Here is a 27,247-nt window from a genome sequence, read left to right as displayed (position 1 = left end):
CATAGACTTTTAATGAGCCAATTCGAAGGTAGAAATAGAGTGATCTTACTACCATCAAGAACTAAAAGCTGGCAGTGGAATACATTCATTGGTAATGGATAATCCTCTATGTGGAATCTTCTAGATCCAGAAGACAGGCACACCAGAGGTATGGCACAAGAACAGATGCAATGAGTGTACAGGACAAAGTGGTTAGTGTCTTAGGATGGGGGGCTTACTTGTGTAGTAATAGACTCCCAAGCACTTCACTAGGGTAACTGTTTTAGTTAACATACAGTTCTAGAGCTGAGCCCTTTGGGGCTAAAGGTATGTGTGGAGTGCCCTTTGGGCATTTATTAACAATGACCATGAAGCTTTATAACATTGGGAGAGGAGGAGAGAAGCCAGTGGGGTGGTGGATCTGAGAAGTGAAGGACCAGAGAGAGGCCATGCCTATGAGGATGAATCACAAGAGAGGATTCTGTGCAAAGGACAGCATCTCGATCATTGCTGATACTGAATGTCACACTCCTACTTTCCCCAATAAGCTCCATGACTGTGAGTTTGGTCTGTGAACCTGTGTGGCCATCGCCATGACTGAGAAGACACAGCAGAGAGCAAGAGGGTGTCGAAGGAGGGATAATTGTTATCAAAATGGGGAAGGCAGCATGGTGAATGGAGGCATATCTGACCTGAGCCTTGTAGGGATTCTCTGCGGTTGATGTTGGTTTGATTCTCTTTCATCTGTGTGAAGTCAGAGTAGATTAAATACCAACCCCACATCATTCTTGTAAGGTGTCTGACCATAATCCAGAGAAGCATCAAGGCAATTGGCATAACGTACTCCACAAAGGCATTGCTCGACACCCTGCTGTTGTGAATAGCAAGTAGGGTCTTAAATACTTATAAATAGCTATCTAAACTGCAACTGTTGTTCTCTCCCTGTCATCAACAAGGAAGAGTGAAGATGATCAGATTTAAGGAAACCATGACTCCAAAGAACCAGTGGGCCTTGTGACCCACAATATCTACTCTCCTGGCATGCAAGAACCAGATGGTTCCTAGCTTCCATTACGATACATACATCTTGATAGGGAAGAGAGGAGAAGTCCCTAGACTGAGTAGGGGAAAATGTAAAGCAAAATTCAAAATCATAAAAGGAACATGTGCATTGTTCTGAAAGAGACTGGTAGAACTCCGGAGAGCAAGGCCCGCATATACCCTTCAGATGTGGAACTGATGTCATGCCCCAGATTACCTTCTGAGCACTTAGGAGACCTAATGATATGAAACAAAATGTGTCTAAATTGATGAATGAAAAATTAATGTGCATTGTAAAATGGTACTCAGATATAATGGGGGAAAGTTTATAATGCAAGAAGAAGGTGATGGATATGTGTAGATAGTATGATCCTGAAAAATCTTTTGTTGCCAGGTGATCTGTGGATGTGTTTTCAGGTGATATTTAAAATGGTTCTGAATAGAAGATAACAGAGAATATTCTAATTTGAGTAATTTTCTAGTTTTATTAATTCTTCTGATTAGGGGCAAATTCCAGGATCATATATGTATATATAGACACCTACATATATATACATATATGATTTCCATTTATATTATTTTGTCACTTACTTTGGGCATGTTACAAGTATATGTCCATGATGGTAAGGACATCGTATTTTTTTTAAAAAGATCGTACCCTTCAGCGTTATGTCATAAAAAAAAGAGGAAGATCATCCATTAGATAGAATGGCACAGTTGCTATAATAATAAGCTCAATTATTACAATGAGGTGGGAATAAAATAGCACCCTTCAGTGAGCATGATGGTGGGGCAGGAGGAAGGCAGCAGGAAACAGAGGAAAGATCTAGAAACAAAGCTATGGACCGAGGTATAAACAAAGCAGTGTACTTATGTGAATATATATATGAATTCATAAAAATATATGTACATATGTTTATATAGTAATACATTCAGGAAGTGGACATACTTGGCCTCGACTCAAGCCTTCCCTCAATGCAATAACACTTCGTTCTAACAACAAGACACTGTGATGCTCACTCTCCTGACACGATTGCTGAAGACAAATTGGGTGCATTAGTAAATGTACTGAGGAAAGCTGATGGTGCCTGGCTATCATAAGATAGCATCTGGGGTCTTAAAGGCTTGAAGTTAAACAAGTGATCATCTAACAGAGAAGCAACAAGCTCATATCAAGGAAGCACACCAGCCTGTCTAATAATGAGGTGTCAATAGAATCAGGTAATAGGTACCAGATGACCCAAAACAAACAAAAACATATTGTTAGAACGAGGACGTCTGAGCAGAGACCCAAAACCTATCTGTAGACAATGGGACATCCCCTCACAGAAGGGTTATAAGGAAGGGATGAATCAACCTGGGGACAGTATAGCACCAATGGGTTTTACACAATAATCTGGTTCTTTGAGGATTTCTTACCCCTAGCCCCCATGCATACTATCATGACCCCAGTTCTGGCTAGACTGGAGAATGTACACTGGTACAAATAAGAGCTGACAATGCCTGGTGCTTTATATTTGTCATCCTTAGCCATTTGTAGAGCATATATGCGAATTCCCATGTGTGTTACACAGTAACCATTTTGACGACACGCCATAACCCATCTATGCAATTCACTCTAGAGACCCATAAAAAGATGTTAAACCACGAAGAGTTTTTTTAGCTTTTGGAATCTGTTCCAAGTCAGCCTTCATTTTCCGCCACTCCCTCACTTGCTTTTCGTTAACACAGAATTCCCTACTTGCAATACTGTTATTGCTCTCTTCTGCTCTCGACAAGACCTTCATTTTCAAACCAGCCTCGTATGACGGACGTTTTTGTTTTGGTTCAAGAGTATCTATTTGTAATAGGATAAAAAAAAAAAACAAGACTGAAAAAGAATTTTCATGGTAATGCCCTCCACCCCCACAACTTGTTAGCCTGGAGGAGTTGGGGGAGTCTATGCAGGCAGGGCATGCAGGATGTAAAGTCGCAACCTTTAAAAAAATATTTTCCCTGTCTCCCTTGAATTCTCAAGGTTCTCTTCTCTAGTCAAATGCAGGCAACTTGGCCCAAGCCAGAGGCTATGGGTGGTGTGAAAAATCATTGTGCCATTAACTGAAAGTGCAGAGGGTGAACTCAGAGTCCACCCAAAACCATCTTGTTAGAAAGGTCTGGTAGTCTACGTGCAAAATATTAGCTGTTTAAAACCCAGTACAAACCAAATATGGACACTATTGGTATCAATTCAATAGCAAATGATGGCAGACTTGAAACAAGGGTTTATTCAAAGGCGTTGTCTCTTTTGAACCAGTGTAACCTAGATGCAAGATACAATTTTCTGCAATGTTATTTCCATATAGAAAGTTAAAAAAATTTATGGGCTAAACCCGGGGGCAGCAAATTGTGTTCTCCAGCCATCATGTAAGCTCCTTCAATACTTACATGTGGCTCTGAAATAAAACAAAAAAAGTAAAAGATATATCATTCAAAAATGGTGATTTCATTTGTTTGTAAAGATATCTCTTGAATAATTTTTAAATTGTTGTGAAGAATTAGCACTTCTGTTTCTCAGACTCAAAAATTTTGCCAGTCCCTGGTCTGGACAATGAATTTCAACTAGTGAAAGCACTCAATCAGATGACATTTGGCAAGGCTGATGTGATTTTTGGCTGTCACAACTGGTGAGGATGCTACTAACATCAAATAAGTTTTGGCATCTAGTAAGTTAGAAGCTGAGACGACGCCTAAGCATGGCACACCATGGTCGGTACTCTCCTTAACCTAGATTTGACCCAAAGTGCCAATCCTATGGTCAGGAAAACAGGGAAGAGAGTAGCTTCATTATTAAGAAGAAAGTGGGAGCCACAGGAAATCATCTATCTACAAATCAAGATTTCTGAATTAGGGAGCCCTGTGGGAAGTAAGTAATGTTTGAAGAAGAGTCATGGACTTGAACACTCAACATTACTTACACCAAAAATATCCATGGGTTTCTTCCTTTGTAAACGATGAGGATTTCCCTTCCATAACAGCAAGTATGTCACCAACTAATTGTCCAAATAATTCTGATGCCTACATTTCACCCCATGTGTTATTTACTTTACTGTGTTATAGACCAGCCCTGTTCCAACAGTCCATGAATGTACACGGATTAATAGAAGTAGTGATGTGGAAGGGAAACGGTTCTACATTTAGCCCTGGAGGAATCCAAGGACATCAGCTGTAGACTGCACCTGAACAATGGAGTCACTGAGCACCCTGAGACTCTTCAGATAGCCTCTCCTTCTAACTAAAAGCTTTATAGCATAGAACTGGAGATAGTGGCTTTGAGTCATACAGTGATATGTTTGAAAAGATTACATCCTGGGAGAGTATTACAAAAAGATGGAATTTTATTGAAAAACAAAAGTGTTTATCTCTATTGTTTACTTGCATGACATGCATAAGGCTTTTCCTTGCGAACCCATGGTAGTTTTTAGAAGAAAAAAAACAACAACAACAACATTGTTATGCAATTTCGTTAATGAGATTGACAGGAACAGTCAATTAATTATAGATTTTTATGACATGTTAATTTCCCATCTGTCCAGGGCACTTCTTTTCACAGGGAAATATTTTAGAGAAAGTTATAAAAATTGAAAGCTTGCTTCTTTTTCATTGTAAGTTGACAAGTATTAATGTAATATTTCTTTTTAAACAGAAGGCACACCTCTTCATTTTTTCAAAAGGTCACTTTATTAGAAATGATCCTCCAGGTTATTTGCGAGTTAAATAAGCAGACTTCCTTTTCACACTTTCCTCAATCTTAAAATGGTCTCCTTTTTCACATCTATCACCCCCAATACTCTTTGAAACTTATTTTGCATTAAGAATTTTGCCAGGGTTTAGTTGACATATACTTCCAGAGCATTATGAAGTTAATAATAAGACATTTAAAAATACATGTAATTGCTGTGCATGAATAAACTCATGCCAAAATTGAATGATAGCTTGTTCATGTTATGAAGCAAGGGTGTCAATATTCAGAGAAGTCCCCCTGGAATAGGATCTCATGCTTGAGAAAGTAGAGGGAAGATCTTCCAAAAGGAGGAAGATCCTCGTAGCAATGGAATGACATGGTGCCTTCGACAATGGACTCAAACCTAACAACAGTGGGGATGCCGCCGAGCCGGGGTCTTTTAGGTTGTTGTTCATAGGGAGCTGTGAGTCAGAACTGACTCGACAATACAAACAACTGAAATAACAAGCAAATTTTTAGGAAGAATAACGATTTTTTTTCTACATTATCTTTCTGATGGGCAAGAAGTAGCATAATATGCCTTTGTTACATGCTAATTCTTTGTCCTTTTCTGCAACTAGGAAATTATAATCTAGCCAAAGCACTGGCTGGTTGCTTCTTAACAGTAATAACCTCACATGTTCCCCCTTATGCTCTACTGATATTTTGTTGCAATATTTTAAAATGTTGAGAGGCATTATTTCATATTTCCATACTTGGAATATATCACATCATCGTTGTATATATTAAGTACACGAGAGGGAAACACAATTGATAGGATTGAAAAGGAAGAAGACAGGGTGCATACAAAGGCAGGCAGGGAGGTCAAAATGAAAAGAAATGCAAGAAGGTTCCACATAAATCACTTTAATTAAAGACAGAATATTAGAATCCATGATGCACAATGTTGTTTTAGTCAAGTATTACTTAGAATATTTGTCGGTAAACCTAGACATTTAAACAAAATTATAGGAGGAAAAAAGAATAAAGACTTTAACATTCTAAGGTGTTACAAAGAGAATGTGCTTGATAAGAGAAGTGTAAGTTAATTGCATTTTAAAGTGACCCCCCAGTAACTTCTTCCACTTAGTAAATTACTTTATGAATAAAATCTTTATTGTCTTTTTTCACCAGATGATTCATGTGGAATCTTCATTTTGACTGAAAGGCTGTGAATTTGATGGGACCGAAAGGAAAGGATTATTGGGGAGAAAGGTAAATTTAGCAGCCCTGATTAGATAAATACTCAGCTGATGTGACAATTATTGAAACGAGCATTTGCAAGTTGCATTAGATCTGCACCTTTTTTCATTTAATTTATTAGAATGCTCTGAATACAGATTAACTTCCTTATCCTAATATTTCTTGGTTCATTAGCATTAAATGAGAGCTGCAAGTTCCTTGGACTAACCTTTAAATTGTTCCTTCTAACTTCAGCTTCCCTTCTGACAGCATCTTTAAATCTCCTTGAACTACTAGTTTGTCCTGTTCAACCCTTTCCAAGCTGTTTCTAATGTAGTCTTTACCAAGGGCTATGATTCTTAAAAATGACTTTTAAAAAGCAATCCGAAAATTTTGTCTTGGAGACTGGGGGCACACAGCCGAAAATTCTCAAACATTTATTTAGCTATGTTAGTAAAACTTCAGGCCAGATGGAGGCTTTAAGAATAAGTCCCTAAAATATACTAAAGGGCACAGTGAGGATGGTCTGATCAAATGTTTTATGTATGAGGTTTTCTCCAAATATCCAGCAGCAGAAAAAGAAGGGGCAAACAATGGAGTTGTTGTTATAATAAGTGCAGTTTTGTTTTTTGCTTTTAAGTCCTCAGGAAAGAGATTTTCTACAGCAACTGGAAGGATATAGGTAGATAGGTGGCAAAGAAACGGAACCAGGTCCTAGGAAAAATATCTTGAAAATGGAGGAAAAAGAATTGGGAACAGCAGGGTGTGGGTGGGAGGAAGCTCTTGATGAAAAGACTAAAGAAGGGATCTGGTAGAAAGAATGAAAAAGCGTCACTATTTTGACCCTTTCTGAGATGGCACCGATTCAAACTACCCGGGACTATTGATTCTTATATCAGATGACAGGAGGCATGTGTTCTAAAGGATAGTTTGTAATTATGCCAATCGTGATATTTGGGGATAAAGTCAGGTACGTGTAACTCCAATATTAAAGTACATTTCAACAAGGCACGAGGTTTAAGATTTTCTTGCTGCTAACAGCAAGCTTCAGGAAAATACAAAAGAATTAACCTTATGACTGCGCCAGCGTGAGATGGACCATCTCAAACGCCATGAGTGTTCATTTGTCGAAGCAAGAATTATTAAAGGTCCTTCAGGAAATTATCTTTCTATGTTTGTTTTTAAAAGTGCGAAATGAAAACAAGCATTTAAAACATATTACAAATTCAAGCATTTTACCATGGGTTTCCAGCATATTTGGGGGGAAGTTATATTATCAACATTGAAATGATTATATTCTATTAACTGATTTTATATATAATGCAGTTTTATATGTTATGCATATCATATATACTAGAGAGTTGTCAGTTAAAATAATATTTATTTTATTATATAATTACAGTTTCTTAGGCTTTTCTATTTCCATTTCTAAGTAATTTTGATATGTAAGGTACTGAACATAGTTTTATTTTTTTTCTTTCATAATGGTATTTATTTAAAAACTTATGACTAAGCTGCTCCAAATTAGTCACCTTGAATAAAATTAAAGATTGGCTCTTGTAACTAATTCCAATTTTTAAAGTAAAATCCATAAATTTGTGTTAGAATTTTCATCAGTGCTCATATGTCTTTATCAACCATATGTTCTTTGCAGATTTCACTGTATGGTAATAAAAAAATGCCCCAAACAGTGGTATACGTGGTTTTGTATTATCACTTCTGGTTTCCGATTTATGAACTCCACAGGAGTGTATTCCTTCTCCTCTATAAATATAGTACTAAGTGTTTAGAAAAAATTAGACTACAGATCTTAGCCATTGAGTATTATTATTTGTCAGCTAAAGAAACATTTTCCAGCTAGTTTTACAGGCTGTATTTTCACTATCTAACAATATTTCCATACTATCCATCAAAACAATAAATAGATTTGTCTAAGAAGATGTACAGCCAGAATGCTTCTTAGAGGCAAGGAGGGTGAAATTTCTCATGCACTTTGCACATAAATAGCACATATTGTTAGGAGACACCAGTCCCTGGGAAAGACATCATGCTTGGTAAAGTAGGGAGGCAGCAGAAAAGAGGAGGACCCTTGACAAGATGTATGGACAATGGCTGCAACAATGTGTTCCAACATAGGAACCATTGTGAGGACAGCGCAGGATTGGGCAGTGTTTTGTTCTGTTGCTCACAGGGTTGCTGTGAGTCAGGGCTGACTCGATGGCACTTAACCTCAGCAACAATAACAAATGTCACACTAAGTGTGTTAGGCTGGGTGCTTTTGAGAACCAAATCCACAGAAACTCATGTATAACAGAGAGTTTTATATAAAGGTTAACTGTGCATCACAAAAACATCCCAACCCAGTGCTGCCCAAACCCACAAGTCCAACATTAAACCATTAATCCATATGTCCAACACCAATCTACAAAGTCCTCCTCCATCTCAAAAAGCAGACGCAATGATGCCAATTGCAGGAGGAAAGCTGAGTCAGTGAACGTGTAAGCATTTCAGTGCTGGCAGGGGTCCCCACACGGCTGCTCCAGCACCCACGGCTGCATCAGGGTAGGTCCATGCAACTCCACCTCAGGGATGTCTTGCAGGAAGCGAGCCTTGCCAGCTAAAGCAGGAAACTGGCTAAAGCAGCTGCACCCTCCTCCGACCATCAGAAAGCAAGAGACCAGAGAACTAGAAAGGTGAGCCTCACCGAGCCATTTATCCCTTTGCCCTTCAATTAACCCCACATGTGTTTATCGGCCAGGTTGGCACAATAAACTAACTACCTCACTAAGCTTGTGCTGTATATTTATGCAAATAATTCTAAATCAATTCAGTGAAAAGGAAAAAAATAATAAGACCATTTAAAAACAGTAAAGCAATTGTGGCTCATCTATCTGTCCAAGAGGAAATAATTTAATTGCTTTAATGTTCACAACAGTTTCTGTTGCTCACATTATTCTGGCGTTTACTTATCACACATATATTGACCTAATTTCTTTAAAGCAGCAGAGACAAACTTACTTGAGTTATTTTTAGGTAGGTAGATTTATCATAGAAAAAAACTCCTTTTAAACTTGATAAGAGTCATTTTCATAACAGGAAGCACAATTTAAAAGACCCAATTAAGAACTGTAATTAGTGGTTTTTTCCTGTCTTCGAATACATGGGCCCTGGTGATACCTGAATGTATACACTGTTGTTAAACAAAAGGTGATGGTTTGAACCCATTGGAGGCTCCCTTTGATGAGCCCTCATGATATAGTAGACAATGCACTGAACTGCTAGCTGCAAACCCACCAGCCAATTTGAACTGCTTGTAAAGATTTAAGTCTAGGAAATCAAAGATGCAATTCTACTTTGTCCTATAGGGTCAATATGAGTTGGCATCTACTTGATGGCAATTAAGTTTGGGTTTTTTTGGGGTCTGAGGCTTCTTCTGAAGAAGCCAAAACAATGGCCATCCAGTCGATTCCAATTCATAACAAGGCCTGGTAAAAAAGACTCTAGGATTTGCTCTTGTGAAGGTTACTGTCAAGGACACCCTATGGAAAGTTCGACTGTTATCAAGGGTCGCTTTGAGTAGAAATCAGTTACAAAACGTATCAGTACCCTTTGTTTTGCTTTTGTACATGAGACTAGAGAAACTCTAAACTTACAGTAAAAACATAGTTGCTGTATTTGTTAGGCAAATTTAGGAGTCAATGAATTTCCAGATCTATCATTTTCTAAGAAAAGTGGGACCTTTTGGTTATATCACATCCGTAGCCTGATTTATAGCAGATGTAATGAGGAATTATAATAAAATATTGAACGCCACTGAATTTCCCCCTGGATTTATTTTACGTAAAGGCTATCTTTGATATTCATTTTAATAATGATTTTCAAGTAATAGCCTTTCATTTTTATCATATTGATAACATAGGCATATTTTGACTTTATCCTAAGGGCTAATTTGGGAGTAATTTTAAACTCAGAGGGTATTTTTGAAGTATTTTAAAACTATAGCTAAATGCTTATCTAAAATGTACATCTCCCAATGAATTACCATGACTTGAACTCATTCTTTTGTGGGTATTGTCTTTTCTCTCTGCCATTACAAAGAATGGTTTGATGGCTGTAGTTTTCACTACTTACTTCTAAGCGTGTAATTATTATTGTAGCTCCTATTTAGTAATTTGTTGGGGTGGGGGAGCTCTGATGATGTCATGATTATGAACTGGGCTGTTAACTGCAGGGTCAGTGGTTCAAAACTACCAGCCACTCTACAGGAGAAAATAGGGCTTTCAACTCCTGTAAACATTCACATTCTTAGGGGAAATTCTGTCTTGTCCTATAGAGTCGCTCGGAGTCTGGATTGAGACCATGGATGTGAACTTGGTTTTGATATTTGGGAATCCAGAAAGTAAAATGATACAAAACACATCTGAGAGTATAGAGGCTCAAACGGACTCTATAGAATCAAATTAAGTGTGGATATTTTTGTCTATTTCATGACTCTCTAATAGATACTGGTTTCTGAAAAGGAAGACAATTTATCATAGGAACTGAGAGTATTATACTAACAAAACAGAAGTTTCTAGGAAACTCACACTCCAGTCCTCAAGAAATCATGATCCATGGTGTGAAATAACTAAATTGTTATGATAGTGTAGATGCCAGTATATCACTTCATATTACCTCCTAAAATTGTAAGTAGATTTCTATTGATTTAGAAACAAATGAGAATGCATGACCACATTATATAACAATACACCGACTCATTTTAAAATAAAATTGAAATAGGTAAAATGGGTAATGCTATTGAAAAATGTAAAATTTGCAGAGTCAAATACCATGGAGTAGAATCCAACTCACAGCAATGCTGTAGGACAGAGTGGAACAGTCACATGGGGTTTCTAAGTCTGCATTGTTGATGGATGCAGACTGCTACATCCAGCATTGTCAGGCACCTCCATATCAGCTGGTGACCGAGAGTTTAACTAGGGCACCACTCAATGATATTTTGGGTTGTAGTGATATTTTTAAACATCTATATCAGTTTTTATCTGTGACTTCTCAAGAGCCAGAAGCAGTCTTTGCCAGATCAAGGAGAATCTGTAGGGTTTAAAATTAGGAAAGGTGTACCTTGTTAACCAATTTTTAGGCATATAATTCCTACTGTGGACCTCAGATTCACATTTTTAAAAGTTTTATAAGCACACAATTCGTACTCATTTTTTTTAATGCCAAGCAAAACACAAGAGTAGCTGGACAATCTGAAGAAGAAGCGGGATGTTTCCTCAACAATCTGACATGTGCAGAATACACAGCCTTGTTTGCAGAGAGTGAAGAGGAATTGAAGCAATTACTGATGTGCATCAAAGACGACATCCTTTAGGATGGATTACTCCTCAATGTAAAGAAAACCAAAATAAAGGAAAGATTTCGCTTTTCAAGTTTTAATTCTACTTGGATCCAAAATCCCTGCTAATGGAAGCAAAGGAAGCAAAGGATGCACTGCGTTGGAAGTCAAGGAAGCAAAGGATGCAAAGGATGCACTGCGTTGGAAAGATAGGCTGCACAGCTGTAATGCAAGTCCTAATGAGCAAAGGTGTTGCTGTGAGAACTCAGTGGTGCCTGACTGAAGCCATGACATTGTCCATCGTCTCATATGCATGCATGTGACAGCCGGACAGTGAATAAGTAAGAATATTTGCATTTGAATTTCAGTGTTGGTGAAGAATATTGAATGTCCTGTTGATTGCCAGAAGAGTAAGCAAATCAAATTTGGGGCAGATTTTTCCTTAGAAGCAAGGATAATGATTTTATCAAATATACATTGAACATGTTATCAGGAGAGACTAGGCACTAGAAAAATGACATCTTGCTTGGTAAAGTAGAGAGTCAATAAAAAAAATAGGGGGATTGTCACTGCAATGAATGGACACAGTGGCTGCAAAAATAGGTTCAAATATAGCATTTTTGAGAATGGTACAGGACTGGGTAGTGTTTCATTCTGTTAGTACATAGAGTCCTCATGGATTACAACAACGCTTATGAAACAAGAGCTTGATGCGGATCTTAAAAATAAATGCCATTTGAAATATTTTTTATCACTTTTTCAGCTTCTCTGTCAATTCTGTGGAAGAATGATGGAGCTTTCTATTCCTATGAACAGTTACAGTCTGAGACACTCACAGGGCAGTTCTCCCCTGTCCTTCAGGGTCAATACTGACTTGACCATGGGTTTTAACCAGCCATGGAGGCATATGTTTCCTTTCACAACCTACTCTCAGTCCTTCATGAGCTGCACACACCCCTTCTTCCCCCGTTGTTCTCTTTCTTTATCAAATCTTTTATCCTTACATTTATATAGTTGGTTATCATGACTTCTCTTACTTTACGTACTTAACATTTAGCATTATGATTGACCGACGTGTCACCCCTGAAAATTGGAAAATATTTTTAAATTTTCTTAAATGACATTTACTAAGGAAGAATTCCAGTTGGCCTAACTTTAAAAATCTACACCATAGATCATAATATCCTGGGTATATTAGTTTTGGATGAAATCTAACCTGAATTTATCAACTACAGCATCGGTGAATATAGTAGTACCCTTATGAAGAGATGATGCAGAAATCTAAGGTGAATACAGGCAGGTTAGTACTTAGATGATAATCAAATGACAGTTCAAGACTACCCACAGGTTCTACCAACTTAAGATCCATTGAGCCACATTAAAACAAAAACCCAGGCATTGAAAACCCTACTGAACCCAGTTGTATTCTGTTACCTTGTGTCACCATCAGCTATAATCAGCAAAATGATGATTTTTGCTGTTGTTTCTGCTCCTGTTTTAGAAGGATGGAAGTCACCAGTGGAACGGAAGGGCAAAGGTGTGTGTGATCTTCATTTTCAGAAGAGCTACCATAGGATGATGTAAAAGTAGGCACATTCACAACAGCATTTTTTTCTCCTTTCCATCCTTGACTTGGACTATTCATTGTGGAACAGACCCAGCATTTGGACCATCCACCCACTAGTAGAGACTGTAAACTTAGACTAGTGTGATTGCAATGCATTGAAAAATATATATATATATGGCTCTCCTAGTGATAACCTTTTATACTCAAAAAAGGAAGACATAAGTAAAAGGATCCTCATTTTTCTGACAGGCCTGGGTACGAAAGTTGGGGGAAGATACAGATTGGATTATACAATGCAGTGTGGGTGATGGCTAACAGGGATCAGGGTTATTGCCATCTTGTTGGGTATGTAATCAGACTTCTCAGAAGCAGAAAAGCGTGGTCCAGAGAGAATAGCCAGGAGTGGAACATTTCCTTCACACCCCCAGATCCCTGCACTCTGACCATCCTTCATCCCAGAGGCATTTGACACAATGGGGGGAGGAGGGCAGCGGAGCAGCTTCAGCATAACTAGGAGATAGAGCATAAGCTAGAGCAAGTACTTCGATAGAAAGTCTGCTTGTAAACTGGGTGCCTCTGTCTATAGACGGACCCCAGTCTTACTTGGGGTTGCTGAATGGGCTGACCCACAAAACTGGGGCTGAGCATGTTTGAGGTGAAACTTGTAGTGGAGGGGCTTTCCCTTTGGGCATCCATGAGCAGTATTGTAAGAGCTTTGTAATCTTCTCTGAGCACGGCTGAAACTTAAAACTCACTGTCATGGGTCAGGTGGGACATGGAGAGGCCCTAATGGACCGTGTATAGCTACACCTGTGAGTTCTGGAAATTAATTTTTTACTGTAGTGGAAATCCTCATATTTTTGCAGGATTATGGAAAAGACCAGGCCAAATGACTGACATCAAGGGAGAGGCCTGCCTACAGACCTAGCCGAGAAGAATCTCCCCTGAATGGACACCTTTATCCTGAACATTTCTCACCAGAACGCTAACCTGTTAACTTCCTGAATAATTCCCCTAATCACGAGCGCTGTGTGTGAATTATGTGTGATCATTGTAATGAATTATTGAACCCAGCAGAAAAATAGAATGTGGGAAAATTAGTGTGCAATGGGAGGAATCACTGGGGTCCCACTTTATCAAGTGGGAACTTGAAGGCAGGGTCAATTCTGCTTTGTGGCACAGAGATATGGTGGGGGTTGGGGAAGAGGCATTGGGAAAGCTTTTTTAGGCAAAGTAGCAAGTGAAATGAAACAGCCAATATAAAGACGTTCACATGGAAAAAAATGTATATGGAAACGAGTATTTGAGTAAAGAAAAGAAATACATGTAAATAGCCCAAAACAAAGAAAGGCCACGAGATTCCAAACTCTAAGACAATTTAGTTAAAGCCGGAGCAAAGGATCATGAAGGGCAGAAAGGTAGGTGGCAGTCCAGTAATGAGATATTTAACTACAGAGGATAGAAAGGGCTAGTTCATGCAAGGATCTTTGAATGAGGTATGCATAATATTGCAAGGTTAATGCAAGTCAAAACTTGAACAGAAGTGGCGAGGAGAAGCGGGACATGATCATGTTTCCGTTTTGAAAGGTCATTTTTATTTCTGTGTGATCGATGGATTGGGAGGACCTCTGGGAAAGGCAGTGAGGCCCGGCAGGAAGGATTTGCAATATTCTACATGAACTATGAGCCAGGAACTACAGTATTTTTTTGCGAACCAAAAGCCAAATAAGTAATCTGCTACAACCAGTACAGGAAGGAAGAAAAGATGACTTAGCTCTGATTTATATGAGAATCATATTGTAAATTTAATTCAAAATATTAATATTTTAGAGTACAAATATTGGTTACTAAATTGAATGAGAGTACCACAGTTTTATGACTAAATTCAGAGCTGTTCGTGTTTTTAGTAGATACACTGTACCAATAATGAACACCATCTAAACTATGACGATTGAACTTTTTAGTTTATTCCACTGACATTTAATCTAATAAAAATTTCATCTAAACAGTATTTAGGCCTTTTAAGCCTATATGGGATATGTCTGCCCTTAGCTTTGCCAGAGGCAAAATGTAAGTTTGTTGATACTGGGCACATTGTACTGTCCTTAGGAACTCCCTATACATGGCTTATTCAGTACAGTTCCTTTGGCTCTCTTTTTTTTTTTCAGTTTGTTCAAACCACTTTTTCTATTTTGGTAGAACAACAATGAAAGACCTTTGTGGTTTTTTATTGTATTAATTCAGGTACTGGAGTACTCTTTTCAGCAATAATTAAATGGAAGAAAAATAAATCTATCTTTCCTCGGTGACAAGGTAAAGCATTAAAGGCAAACCGTTCCTGTAGACATTTGCATTCGACAATGGATGTGTGTGTGTCTGATGTGGTGGTGTCTGTGTGTGTTCTGTGACTTCAGAAAAGTATGAATATTTTAATAATCAGTATTATAATTCTCACTTTAAACACAATAATTTGCCCGATTCCTAATTTTGTGCGACTACTTTCCACCCTCAAACTTTCTCCCTCCTTCCTTTTTCCTGTACTTTCATTTTAATTAGAAAATCTTTTAAAATTATTTATAAAGATACGTGGCATAATAATTTCTTAAAATGCTACAAATAGAAAGAAATTGATGAGTACTAAATAAAGTGAATCTTTTTTCTCATTATCAAAATACCATTTTGAGAATAAAATAGCAGGACTGATTTATGAGTCACACTGATAATAAGTGTGCTAATACCATTGTACCAATGGAGCAACTCATCAAGAAGGAATTGTTTAAATATTAAGTTAAATTAACGTTTGCTGCATTCGATGAAGTGAATCATTGACTAGGGCGCTTCTAGCCATAGATTTTGTTACTCCCACTAAACGGCCCTCGGTTTTCTGATGGGCCTATCTATTGAGGTGTAGAAGATGCTGCTGGGATTACATAATGCACTTCTTGAGTGATGGTTCACAGGACTGCGATTGCTATCCTGCTGGGTACCAAATCAAGTAGCTTAGAAGCAGGAAGTGGGAATGTCACTATCAAGAAGAGACAAGACCCAGGCGTGGAGCATGCCCTTTGACCCCTGTGCATAGCACCTCCTTGCTCCAGGAGACAGCGTTGATCCCAAAAGAATGACAGAGGAGCAGCAACTGCAGAACCCAGAGCGAGGGTTTGAATCAGAATAGCGGACTTGTCGGTTCTTCCATAGAACAAGGAACACTAAGTGCTGCGGGACAGGAGGTTGGCTTGTGGATTCCATGTCCCTGGGCTGTTACTCCAGGGAGCTGGGTGTGCTGATTCACTGAGCTTAAACTGAGGTCATTTGCGTTGAAACTTCTAGTGGAGTGTCGCCCTTTCCAAAAGGAGCTTTGCCACATTCACTGAGCCGGGCAGTAAGGAGGCCAAGGGGTTGAGGGTCAGAAAGAGACCTGCCTGCAGGTACAACGGGGATGAAATCGTCTTGACCACACAACTGTATCTTGAGCATTTATCTCCTGAATTGTAACCTATTAACTTTCTAAATAGACTCCATACTCATTAGCAAAGTCTGTGTATTCTGTGTGGGTTTGAATTATTAAACCCAGCTGAAGAGTGGAGCTGGGGAAAGACAGTTTGGCTTCAGAACAGGGTCAAAGGGATGGAGGGTGGGGTCATGTCTGACCTCTGCCGTATGGCCATTGGCCTGAGGAGCAAGAAGAGGTTAGATGTGTCCTGCATGTTCATTTCACAATCTTGTTGTTGTCACAAAGTATTTATAACCACACCTCACATGTGAACTTGGGAAGACTAGGTTGTTATGCAAAGTTGAGGTAAATGTGAAAATTACATTATTACCTTATCTGCTGTTTTTTGAATCCTCCCTGCAAGGAGAAAAAAAAAAAACCCCAAACCACAAACTGATGAGACCCAGCCAGACGTGTCAGGGAAAATATCCTGTAGGTCACAGCCTTCCCTAGGGCGGGAATGCGCTCATCTCCTCCCTGGAGTTAACATTTGATTTCTGGTGGCCAGAAGCTTCTCGCTTTCCTGGAACGCTTTCCCCTCCACGTACATTTCTTGGAGAGCCTGAACTACCTGGCTATTGAGAAGCCGAGACAGCCAGTTTACTCCCTGCGCATCCCTTTCCCCTCAGACCCATGGATTCCAAAGGCTGGGCCCTCCCAACAAGCTCAAGTCTATGCTGCCATGCAGGAGCTGCTCCTAGGACACCCTCCTCCTGGATTAGGGGCACTCTGCTCTCCCAGTACTGTTACCCCTGATTCCTGGACTCTCAATCCCCTCCCTATGCTCCCAGGAGCTAGCCACAAACTCTGTAGCTGTTCCTGATTGGTGGATCAACCTGCCTTGGCACCTCCTCCTTTACTCTACACCCTGCCTGGGCCTCCTCCTGCTCTACATGTTGGAGCTGGCGCTTGGATTTAACTGTCTGTGTTACTGGGAAGCAGGGGCCAGCCCCTCTTTGTGCAGCAGGGATAAGCCCATGAAGCCTAAGCAAGGCAACACATACCTCTAGTCCTGTCTATTAGGTACCCCACAAACGACCACGAGGCTGAATTTGTGGCTACAGATGCTGTACTGCTATCTCCCACAGGACCACTCTACCCTGTTACTGCACGGCAAGATCCATCTTCCCCTGCTCTTCCCCACCGAGCTTCTGTGTTTCACGTAGTGCGAGAGTCAGAGATCCCTAATGAGCTGCAGTTGCTCTTCAGGCAGAGATGCGCTGAGCCTGCCACCACCCATTTGCTTGTCAAGTGAAGAACATGCAGACCGACCCTTGCAGTAGTGTGTGGAATGAAGATCCTCAAGTCATTCCTTGCCTGGCTCTTCCTGCCAGACTGCATCCAGGCAAGAGCATGCACCCGTAGACAGTAGACTTCTCACTCGTAAAAGTGAAGTGTTAGCTACTGAGATTATAATTGTGACGAGTAAATCTGTTTAAGAAAATAAGGAATAAAATTGTAGAATAATTCAGCAATAAAGATTAAAAGTATATTTACAGTATATGATGCAGGAAACTGGCTTTCATGTTCAAGGACCAATACTTATCAAATTGTTCACAATGTACTCTGCAAAGTGTTACCAACATATTTTACATAGTAATCTAATCCACATTGAATATATACAATGTCATAGTTCCCATAACCCTTAGGGGTTAAGTTTTTATTTATTTATATTTTATCAACCTGCAATGATTCTGTAATGGTGTCTCTCATAAATTAAATAATTTATTCTCTATTCTATTGTTGCAGTTGCTATGAAGATGCTCATTCCCACAAAATATTCTAACCATAAAAACAAAAAAGTTAGTGATACTTATATCAATTTTATATTGCTCATAACACCTGGACGGACATAATATGAAATATAAAAGCATATATATTTAAGCTCCACTTCCTTATTGCTACATGCTAACTTTTATGTTTAAAATGTTTATGTTCTATTGTTACTCCTCTGCTTAAGAAACCAAGCAACTACTATTGACTTTTTGGACCTTCACTTCCTCATTAGATCCATTTGTTTAATGAATTACATTTAAGGTTGCCTTTGCAGAAGGTAATGAAACACAAAATGAAAATTTTTCTAAGAATTCACAATATTTTGATATGATGTGAATTAACTAATAGAAACTCTAATTCTGATCATCCGTAACCCTAAACAAATAGTAACATACTTCTTAAACTTCAAAGTTGGTTTTGTACAATTTTCACACAATATTCATAAATATATTAAAAAATGGTATTTTAAGATGATCTTAATAGGATTTTACATTCATGTAATTAACTATGGATTAGGGCTCCATATTAATCAATTTCAGATTTATAGCTAATATTAACTTTTTAGACATTCACTTTTTCCAATGTTTTTCTGAAACAAAAAGCCCATCTGTTCCAACTCCATAGACTAAGATACTTTCTGAACATCTATTTATGCATTGCACTGTATGATAGTTTGTATTGTGTCTCCAAAAAATGTGTTGCAAATCTTAATCTCAGTGCTTGGGGTTCTAATTGCCTCTAGGAATGGGTTGTCTTTTTTATGATAAAGATTAGTGAAAGTGTGTTTTGAATCACTATATTAGTGTTATAAAAATACTCAATGTAACAAGTAGAGATTGGATAAAATAAGTACCAAGACACGTGTACTTATTAAAAGAAGAAAAATCAAATAAGACAAAGACCTTTCCGCAGAGCCAACAAGGAGAGAAAGTCTTCCCCTAGAATTGGCGAACGACTCAGACTTCTGACATCATAATGTATGAGAAACTAAATCTCTCTGTTAACAGCTACCTGTGGCATTGCTGCTATAGCGACACAGATAAAAAAGACGGAATGAGCCAATCTAGCTAGGAGAGTGTAGTTGACGTAGAATCATGATTACCCATGAGGCCATTCGAGGCTGGAAAGTCTTGCCATCTCAGTGCTCCTGCAAGAAAGCAAAAAAAATCCCAGCAAGGAGGAGCCTCTCCACAGAATCCACACAGCAGGGGAAGTCTGTTATCTTGATGATGTCAGAAAGCAAAACATTATTTCCAAGTAAGCTAATGTAAAATATCCTGCCAGGTTTAGCCTGACTAGACACTAGTTATGTCTCCCTTTCCTTCAGTTTTTCTGTTAGCAATGGAAATGTCTCCTGTCTACCATGCCACCACCGTAGCTTGGAAACTTATAGCTACAGTCCGTATTTCACAGATTCACAGATGACTAGAAGTTTATCCTATAGACTATGCCTAAAGTCTCATTCATATTTGATTTAGATAATTCAGATGATGATATCTTGGACTTGGAATTGATGGAAGGTTTGGGGCTATAATGTGATAAGGTGAATATGTTTTGCATGTGGCAAGGCATGAATTCTGAGAGCCAAAGAATGGAAAGATGTGGATTAGACTGTGTGTTTGTTTTTTGGGGGGGGTTTTAAATATATATTTTGGGTTTTCTTAACTAGGCACAACATCATGATAAATGAAGAGAAGATTGAAGTTGTCAGGCATTTCATCTTGCTTGAATTCACAATCCATGCTCACATGTAAAACTCATTCACCTCATCACATTGGCCCCAAGATTCTTAAATCAAGAAATGAAATACTATATTGCATTGGGTAAATGTCCTGCACAAGACTTCTTTAAGGTATTGAAAAGCAAGAATAGCATTTTAAGGACTAAATGGTAACTGACCAAGTTTCATATGCATGTGAAAGTTGGGACAATGAATAAAGAAGACCAAATAATACGTTTAATTGTGGTTGCTAGCAAAGAATATCAAAAGTTCCTAAATTAGGGGAAACTATGTTGCCAGAAAAACAAATCTGTCTTAAAAGCACATCTAGAATATTCCTCTGAAGTGAGAATGGTAAGACTTTGTCTCGTGTGCTTTAGGCATGTTGTCAGCAGAGACCAGGCCTGGAAAATGGCAGCCACCTGGAAAAGTAGAAGGTCGGTGATAGAGGATACAATCAGTGAGCTGGATTGAACAGTGGCTGCCACAATGTCCTCAGACACGACAATTGTGAGGACGGTGCGGTACTTTGTTCTGGTTTCATAGCCTTGGTATGTGCCATAAGCCACCTGGCAACACACACGGACAACAGGAGGGAATGGATAAAGGTACTGTTTCAAGAACGTACTATCTCTGAAAGGCAAGCCTGTGCCATTTCATGCCTTTCCTTTAGAACCTATGATGGATGTACTATAGCTCTGGCACTGATAATGCAGGTTATCCCACTTTCATAAGAAGCAAATCCCATTTATCAGATGGCTTCCAAGAAGCTTGTCTGGAAGGTTCCTTTATGCTAAAACACAACATCAGCTGAAAATCATCTATAAAGACAAAGAAAAGTGAGTCACTCGGTGAGAGTCAGTAGAAATTAAAACAGTTGAAGCGAAATAAGAAGCAATACATATAAAGATTATCCATGTTGCAATTATCAGATGTCTAGCAAATAACAAGGTTATAGAAATAATGGGATGAAATTAACAAAGGAAGTTCCAAAGGGAAACCATCATAAACAAATATAATTTTAAAGAATGGAAAGTCTAGAACAAACAAATTTCTTGAAAACTGGAAAAAGTGCAATTAGTTAATTTTACAGCATAATTTGTAACTGACTATACTCCAGAAACCAAACCAAACTCACTGCTATCCAGGGTCTGCCTACTCATAGGGACCCTATAGAACCGGTTAGAACTCCCCGTGAGTTTCATAGGGACCCTATAGAACAGGTTAGAACTCCCTGTGAGTTTCGTAGGGGCCCTGTAGAACAGGTTAGAACTCCATGTGGGTTTCATAGGGACCCTATAGAATAGGTTAAAAGTCCCTGTGTGTTTCATAGGGACCCTATAGAACAGGTTAGAACTCCCAGTGAGTTTCATAGGGACCCTATAGAACAGGTTAGAACTCCCTGTGGGTTTCATAGGGACTCTATAGAATAGGTTAAAAGTGCCTGTGAGTTTCATAGGGACCCCATAGAACAGGTTAGAACTCCCTGTGAGTTTCATAGGGACCCTATAGAACAGGTTAGAACTCCCTGTGAGGTTCATAGGGACCCTATAGAACAGGTTAGAACTCCCTGTGAGTTTCCAAAATTGTAACTCTTTCAGGGTGAAGAGCCCAGTCTTTCACCTGCAGAGTTGCTGGTGGTTTTGAACAGATGACCTTAGAATTAGCATCCTCACATGTAACCACTAAGCCACCAGCATTGAGAGAGAGATTAAGGCAGGCATTTTATTTGAAAAAATCATAGGAGAGACTTTTTCAAATGGTTTGCAAGACAGAAATTTACTGTTTCAAGAAGTTAGCAAGCCCAAGTTAGGAAAAGTTCAAAGAAAATATGCTTAGAGACATAATAAATCTAGCACTGGAAATGAAAGCTAAAGTGATAACCAAAAATGAGGAGATAAAAATGATACACATACAAGAAAAATATAATTGAAGAACAAAAAAGATATGACTGGGCTTGTATATCTGTATTTCCTAAAACATGAGCACACATCTGGTCATTTGTACTATTATTCTTATTTCTGAATTTTGGAATACAATTTACAATTTGGTATTACAACTATTTCTACTTTTTATTTAAATTGATTTAGTAATTAAATTAATTTTACTTTCCCTTTATTATGAGACTAAAGTTCATCTCATTCACAATTTATATGTTTGATGTTCTATATTTTATGTCTTAAAATATGTTTTAATCTTTAAGATATAATTCCATCTTTTCAGTTAACATTTAATTAATAAAATCATCTAGATTAAAACAATTAAAACAAAGAAACTACAAGGGCCATATGACTGTACTCAAAAATATATACTAGAACTTAATGTATATATTTTGCAGATGAAACTTATTGAAAAGAGCATAATGTTCATAAAAGGACACAGCTACATTGAGCTTTCAATATTTTAACGCTTCGTCTTTAAAAAGCACATAAAGAGAATTTTGAATGCTGTTGTCTTCTGTATGCAACTTCATTAATTTTTCAGGTGAATATATTCCTGAGACGCTTCACTTGAGAACCGATTAAAATGAAAATGTGCCCAAAGAACCTTGCAGAAGATGCTGCTCTGAAACGCGTTCCTTGAGCGAGTTTGCCAGCTGAGAACCCCTGAAAAATGCCTACAAATATATTTAAGAAGTCACTTCATTAACAAATAACATTGCACCTGCCAATGAGCTATATGTGTGTATACATTAAAAAAATAAAACACTTTTGAAATTTGAGATCATTTCTGACATTTGTGTATTTTTTGTTTTCAAAATGAAAATTAATTTTAAACATTAAAAACTTATTTACCCCTGCATAACTTCCTAGGATTAACACATTGATAATGACAATGACTTCTCTTTCTTCCTAGAATATTAAAACCCCATCCGATTTTTGTATTTCCATGAGTAGCCCATGTGTTATTAAAATACACTTGAGATATATTTGCATACCATCAGCTTCATTGATGGTTTTATTTGCATAACCTCTGTAGCAACAAGGGAAGGCCATCCAAATGAGAACAACAAGAGGCTATTTGTTCAGAACTTGTAGTTAGTGTGGGAGTCAGAGCATCAGGTGCCTTTGAGGTGTCTTTGACAGAGATACAAAGGCAGTCAGGGGAGTAGGGAAGCTTCAGAGGGAAAAAGGGGGAAGGACTCAGTTATGCCTTGATTGGAGGCTGCTGGCTTGGAAGACTGCTGGCAGACTACCTAGATGGATTACCTTCTATGGGATTGGTTAATAAAATCCTAAATTACAAGTCACTGAGCAAACAATACTAAACTTGTTCATTATTGATCATTTTGGCCCATTTTGATTGAGCTTATGTTTTAGGGTTCTTCATAGTTTGCTGCATATTGTGCCTCAGAGTTCTATTTTTACATGTGATCTGGTCTTTGTTGGTAGTACATTCAGATTCTAGATGCATATTTAGTCACATCTTAATGTTTTTGTTTATTGCTTAATTTACCTTTTCAGAGTTCTCCTCCTATTTGGATTATAAAGATAGAGGAATCTGATTATTTTATGATTCACATTTACCAATAAATCATTAATATGTAAGTAAATAATATCTTTCATAGCTAATTTATATTGTTTACCACCAAACATTTTCAAAGAGTTACTGAACTATGGCTGTGATTCAGTAGTTAATATTTAATCCAAACATATTCCCTTGTTTTGGATTCTTTTGTAAGGCATTTCAATCTACCATGTTTTCCCATCGATGGCTACCTGATGTGGAAAACCTTTGATCTAGCCTAGAGTTGTTGCTATGTTCTTTTTATGAAGTCATTGCTTTAATTTCAACCAAATTCACTGCCATTAAGTTGATTCTGACTCATAGTAGCCTTGCAGGACAGAGTAGAATTGCCCCCTGTGGGTTTCTGAGACTGTAACTTTGAAGGAATAGAAATCTTGATCTTTCTCTCTCTGAGCAGCTGGTGACTTTGAACTGCTGACCTTATGGTTAGTAGCCTAACACACAACCATTATGCTGACAGGGTTTGTTTATATTTTACCCTAATTATATAGTTGCAGTTACATATGATTCAATTTGTCTCATATATTATCAAACTAATATCTACAGTTTAGACAAAGTGAGCTCCAGCCATTTGCAGCATTTGAATTCAAAATTAACTTATTCAAATTAGTTACTTAGTTATGACAGTATGAGACACTGTTAGAAAATAAATTTATGAAATTTGAGTAAATTTGTATGTTTAATCCCCATCCAAGACACCTACGTAAGCACCCTAATATGGAAGGTATCTTTGGCACCTCTAAGCTTATCCAGAAGTCTTTCTAGATCTACACAGATCTGAGGTATGGGAAATTTTACAGTAACATGTTCTTCACAAATGGGCATGAATGTGAGGATTCAATCAAAAAGGAAAATGTGATTGAAAATAAATAAAATATAATACTATGATATGTTAGTATTTTAAATCTTATTGAAAAATAAATGATTAGATCTTTTTATAGCAGTAATATAAGCACATTGCTACCAACCCATTGACCATATCTATCTATAGCTCTAGCTATCTCTATCTATCTATCTATCTATCTATCTATCTATCTATCTATCTATGGTGAAAGAATATAACCCTCATGCATACTTTTTCCTGAATTTATACCATACAGTATTGCCTTGTTCTGTTTGTATAACTCCCTGTTGGTCCATTTGCAGGTTTGCTATGAGCACAATGAAGTGTTCTAGAACGCCAGTTCTCCTCAATACTATCACAGTAGGTTTGCTCCACAAAATCAAATGATTTTGCATAGTCAATGAAACACAAATAAACATTGTCCTGTTACCAGGTCCTCTATTTAATTCAACTTAACTTTCTGGCAGCTCACTGTTGGTGCACTTCTCCAATTGTTGAATGTTCTTTGGCAAAAATTTACTTGCACATGATATTAGTGATATTGTTCTGTATTTTCCACATCTAGTTGGGTCACATTCCTTTGGAATGGACTCAGATATGGATATCTTTCCATAATTTGTAGCACAGAGTTGCTATTAGTAAGAATGAACCCCATGACTCTCAATAAAACAACATACTATACTATATTCCATATGCTATTTTGCTATGTAATAAGAAAATAAATATTTAAAAAACTCGTTGTTATTGAGTCAATGCTGACTCATTGCACCTCTAGAAGACAAGGTGGAACTGCTCCTTTTCAATTCCTAGACTGCAGCTGTTTTATCGGCATGGAAGGTCCGATCTTTCTCCTGTCTAAGTAACAGTGTAATAATATTTGAAACTTTAGCAAAAGCTTAAGTTGGGAGGCATGAAAGCATATCTATTTCTTTTATGCAGAGACCACCATAGAAACATATTTCTTTAGCAAAGTTTTCTTAAAGGTTTTTTTTTCTTTTTCTGGACTTCTAATCCCATACTCTGCATTCCTTGTGTTATGTCTTCCTTATCAATACTACCTGGAAGCGTTGAGTGAATAAATGAGCCTATTATTCCCTGGGGCTAGCCTCCCTTCCTGGAAGGGACATGGAAAGTGATGATGCTAATCCTTGTCAACATAAAAATAACAAAACACAAAGGGTGCTCATTTAACATTTGAGAATTTTATCAGGGCCCCTTAGAATGATCCTCCCCTTTCTCCCCCCCCCTTTCATCACTATTATCTTTTAAAAAAAATCTCTAAACAGAAGAAGTTAGTTTAAGCTATAAAGTTTAGGTAACTAGGGGCAGAAGCATTAGTGATGCAAGCTCAAGGAAGATATTTTTAGGTGTTTTTGTAAGTGTGTTCCTTTCAGAATAAAACAACTAAATCTTTGATAAGCTCAGAGTAGAGTGGCCCTTCCTAAGTGTCCAGGTTTAGACAAAACTAAAGAGGATAATATACTGTTATGGGTACCACCAGCTAAACAGGTATTTAAAATGTGTATGTTTTCTCTGGGTTGAGGAAAAAGAGGAGACAAGTTAATATTTTATTTTCATAGATCACATGATTATTCAGTTCTACACACTTTTATGGGAATGTAATACCAGTTATTAATAATAAATCCAAGCAGTATCGTTTCTTTGTGACATGTCATTTAAAATTTTTCAGGTAGCTTAGACAAAATATTGTGAGTGCCACAAGATGTCTCGATGAGAGAAATAGTTGTATCCATGATCATGAATCTTTCAGTAGATATCATTAAAGAAAGAAAATGATCATTGTGATAGCTCTTTTTAGAATAAGACCGTAGGACAAGACTATTTTTGTATTCTTCCTAAAGCAAAATAACCAGGATACAGGAAAAACCCATTGTGGTTTGATTTCAGAGAGAAAAAAGGAATATATTTAAGGTGTTGGGTTGGTACTGGAACTGTGGTCAGAACAATGGGCTCGAAGTTGGCAATTATGAGGCGGGTGCAGTGTTTTGTTCTACTGAACATAGCTGAGGTGATTATGAATCAGAATCGACTCAGAGGTAGCTAACATGTTTGATTCCATAGCTGTATTTTGTTATCTACTAGCCTTTTCTTGTTTCTTTTAATGAATAAAGCCAGGAGGTATGGAAAGAAACAGAGATCATTTCCAGATTTATATACTTATATGCTCAAGTATGTAAAATTATACTTATATATGATAGATATTTTAGTGTATCACATACTAATCTAAAAGATGGTACTGCTTTCATAAATGCCAGTATCAACATAGAATTTAAAATGTTTAATAATTAATCTGAATAAAAATCTAGGGTATTTTTACATAAAAGTTGGCATAAAACACAATGATAAAATATATGCATATAGTATAAAATGAGTATGATATATAATTATATAGGATTATACATGTATGAAATTATAAAGTAGATTTACAGTGCTTAATGTAAAGTTTTGCTAGTATAAGGGATCATTATTATCTTGACTGACAACTGAACCAGGTCTTGTGATAAGAATCTCCTTCACTTGCTATAACAAGCAAATTCCCTGTTTCTTCACATTTTTTTTTCTAGAAACTCCTACATGTGTATCTGCCTTGAAAGGATAGCCTATCTACACTGCCATTTTCTTCTTTCATGTTCAGCATTAGGAATTCAGCTCATGCCATAACCAATGAAGCCATTTTACCTCACAAGGGCTGCAGCTGGTTTCCTCCAGTGCCCGCCATTCACAGCAAGAGAAGTCGAGGCAGATTCATACAAGGTTCATTCAAAAGGAAAATCAACTCTGCTCCTTTATCCCCATAAAATGGTTGAGCTGGACTAGCCAAGGTCCAAGGTAGGAAGGCTCAAATGGAGGAAGAAAAAGAGGCTGACAATGAGAATCATACAGAGATGCACACAGGCTACTTGAAGTTTTGCCTGTGAATGAATCATTAGAAATTGGAGGAAAATGACTTGCTTCCCACAGTTTAGTTTGATTGAAAACATAAATATTGATAAAATAT

Source organism: Tenrec ecaudatus, chromosome 3 (genome assembly GCF_050624435.1).
Source record: "Tenrec ecaudatus isolate mTenEca1 chromosome 3, mTenEca1.hap1, whole genome shotgun sequence".
In the NCBI taxonomy this organism is placed as follows: domain Eukaryota; kingdom Metazoa; phylum Chordata; class Mammalia; order Afrosoricida; family Tenrecidae; genus Tenrec; species Tenrec ecaudatus.
Note: the sequence above shows the minus strand (reverse complement) of the source record.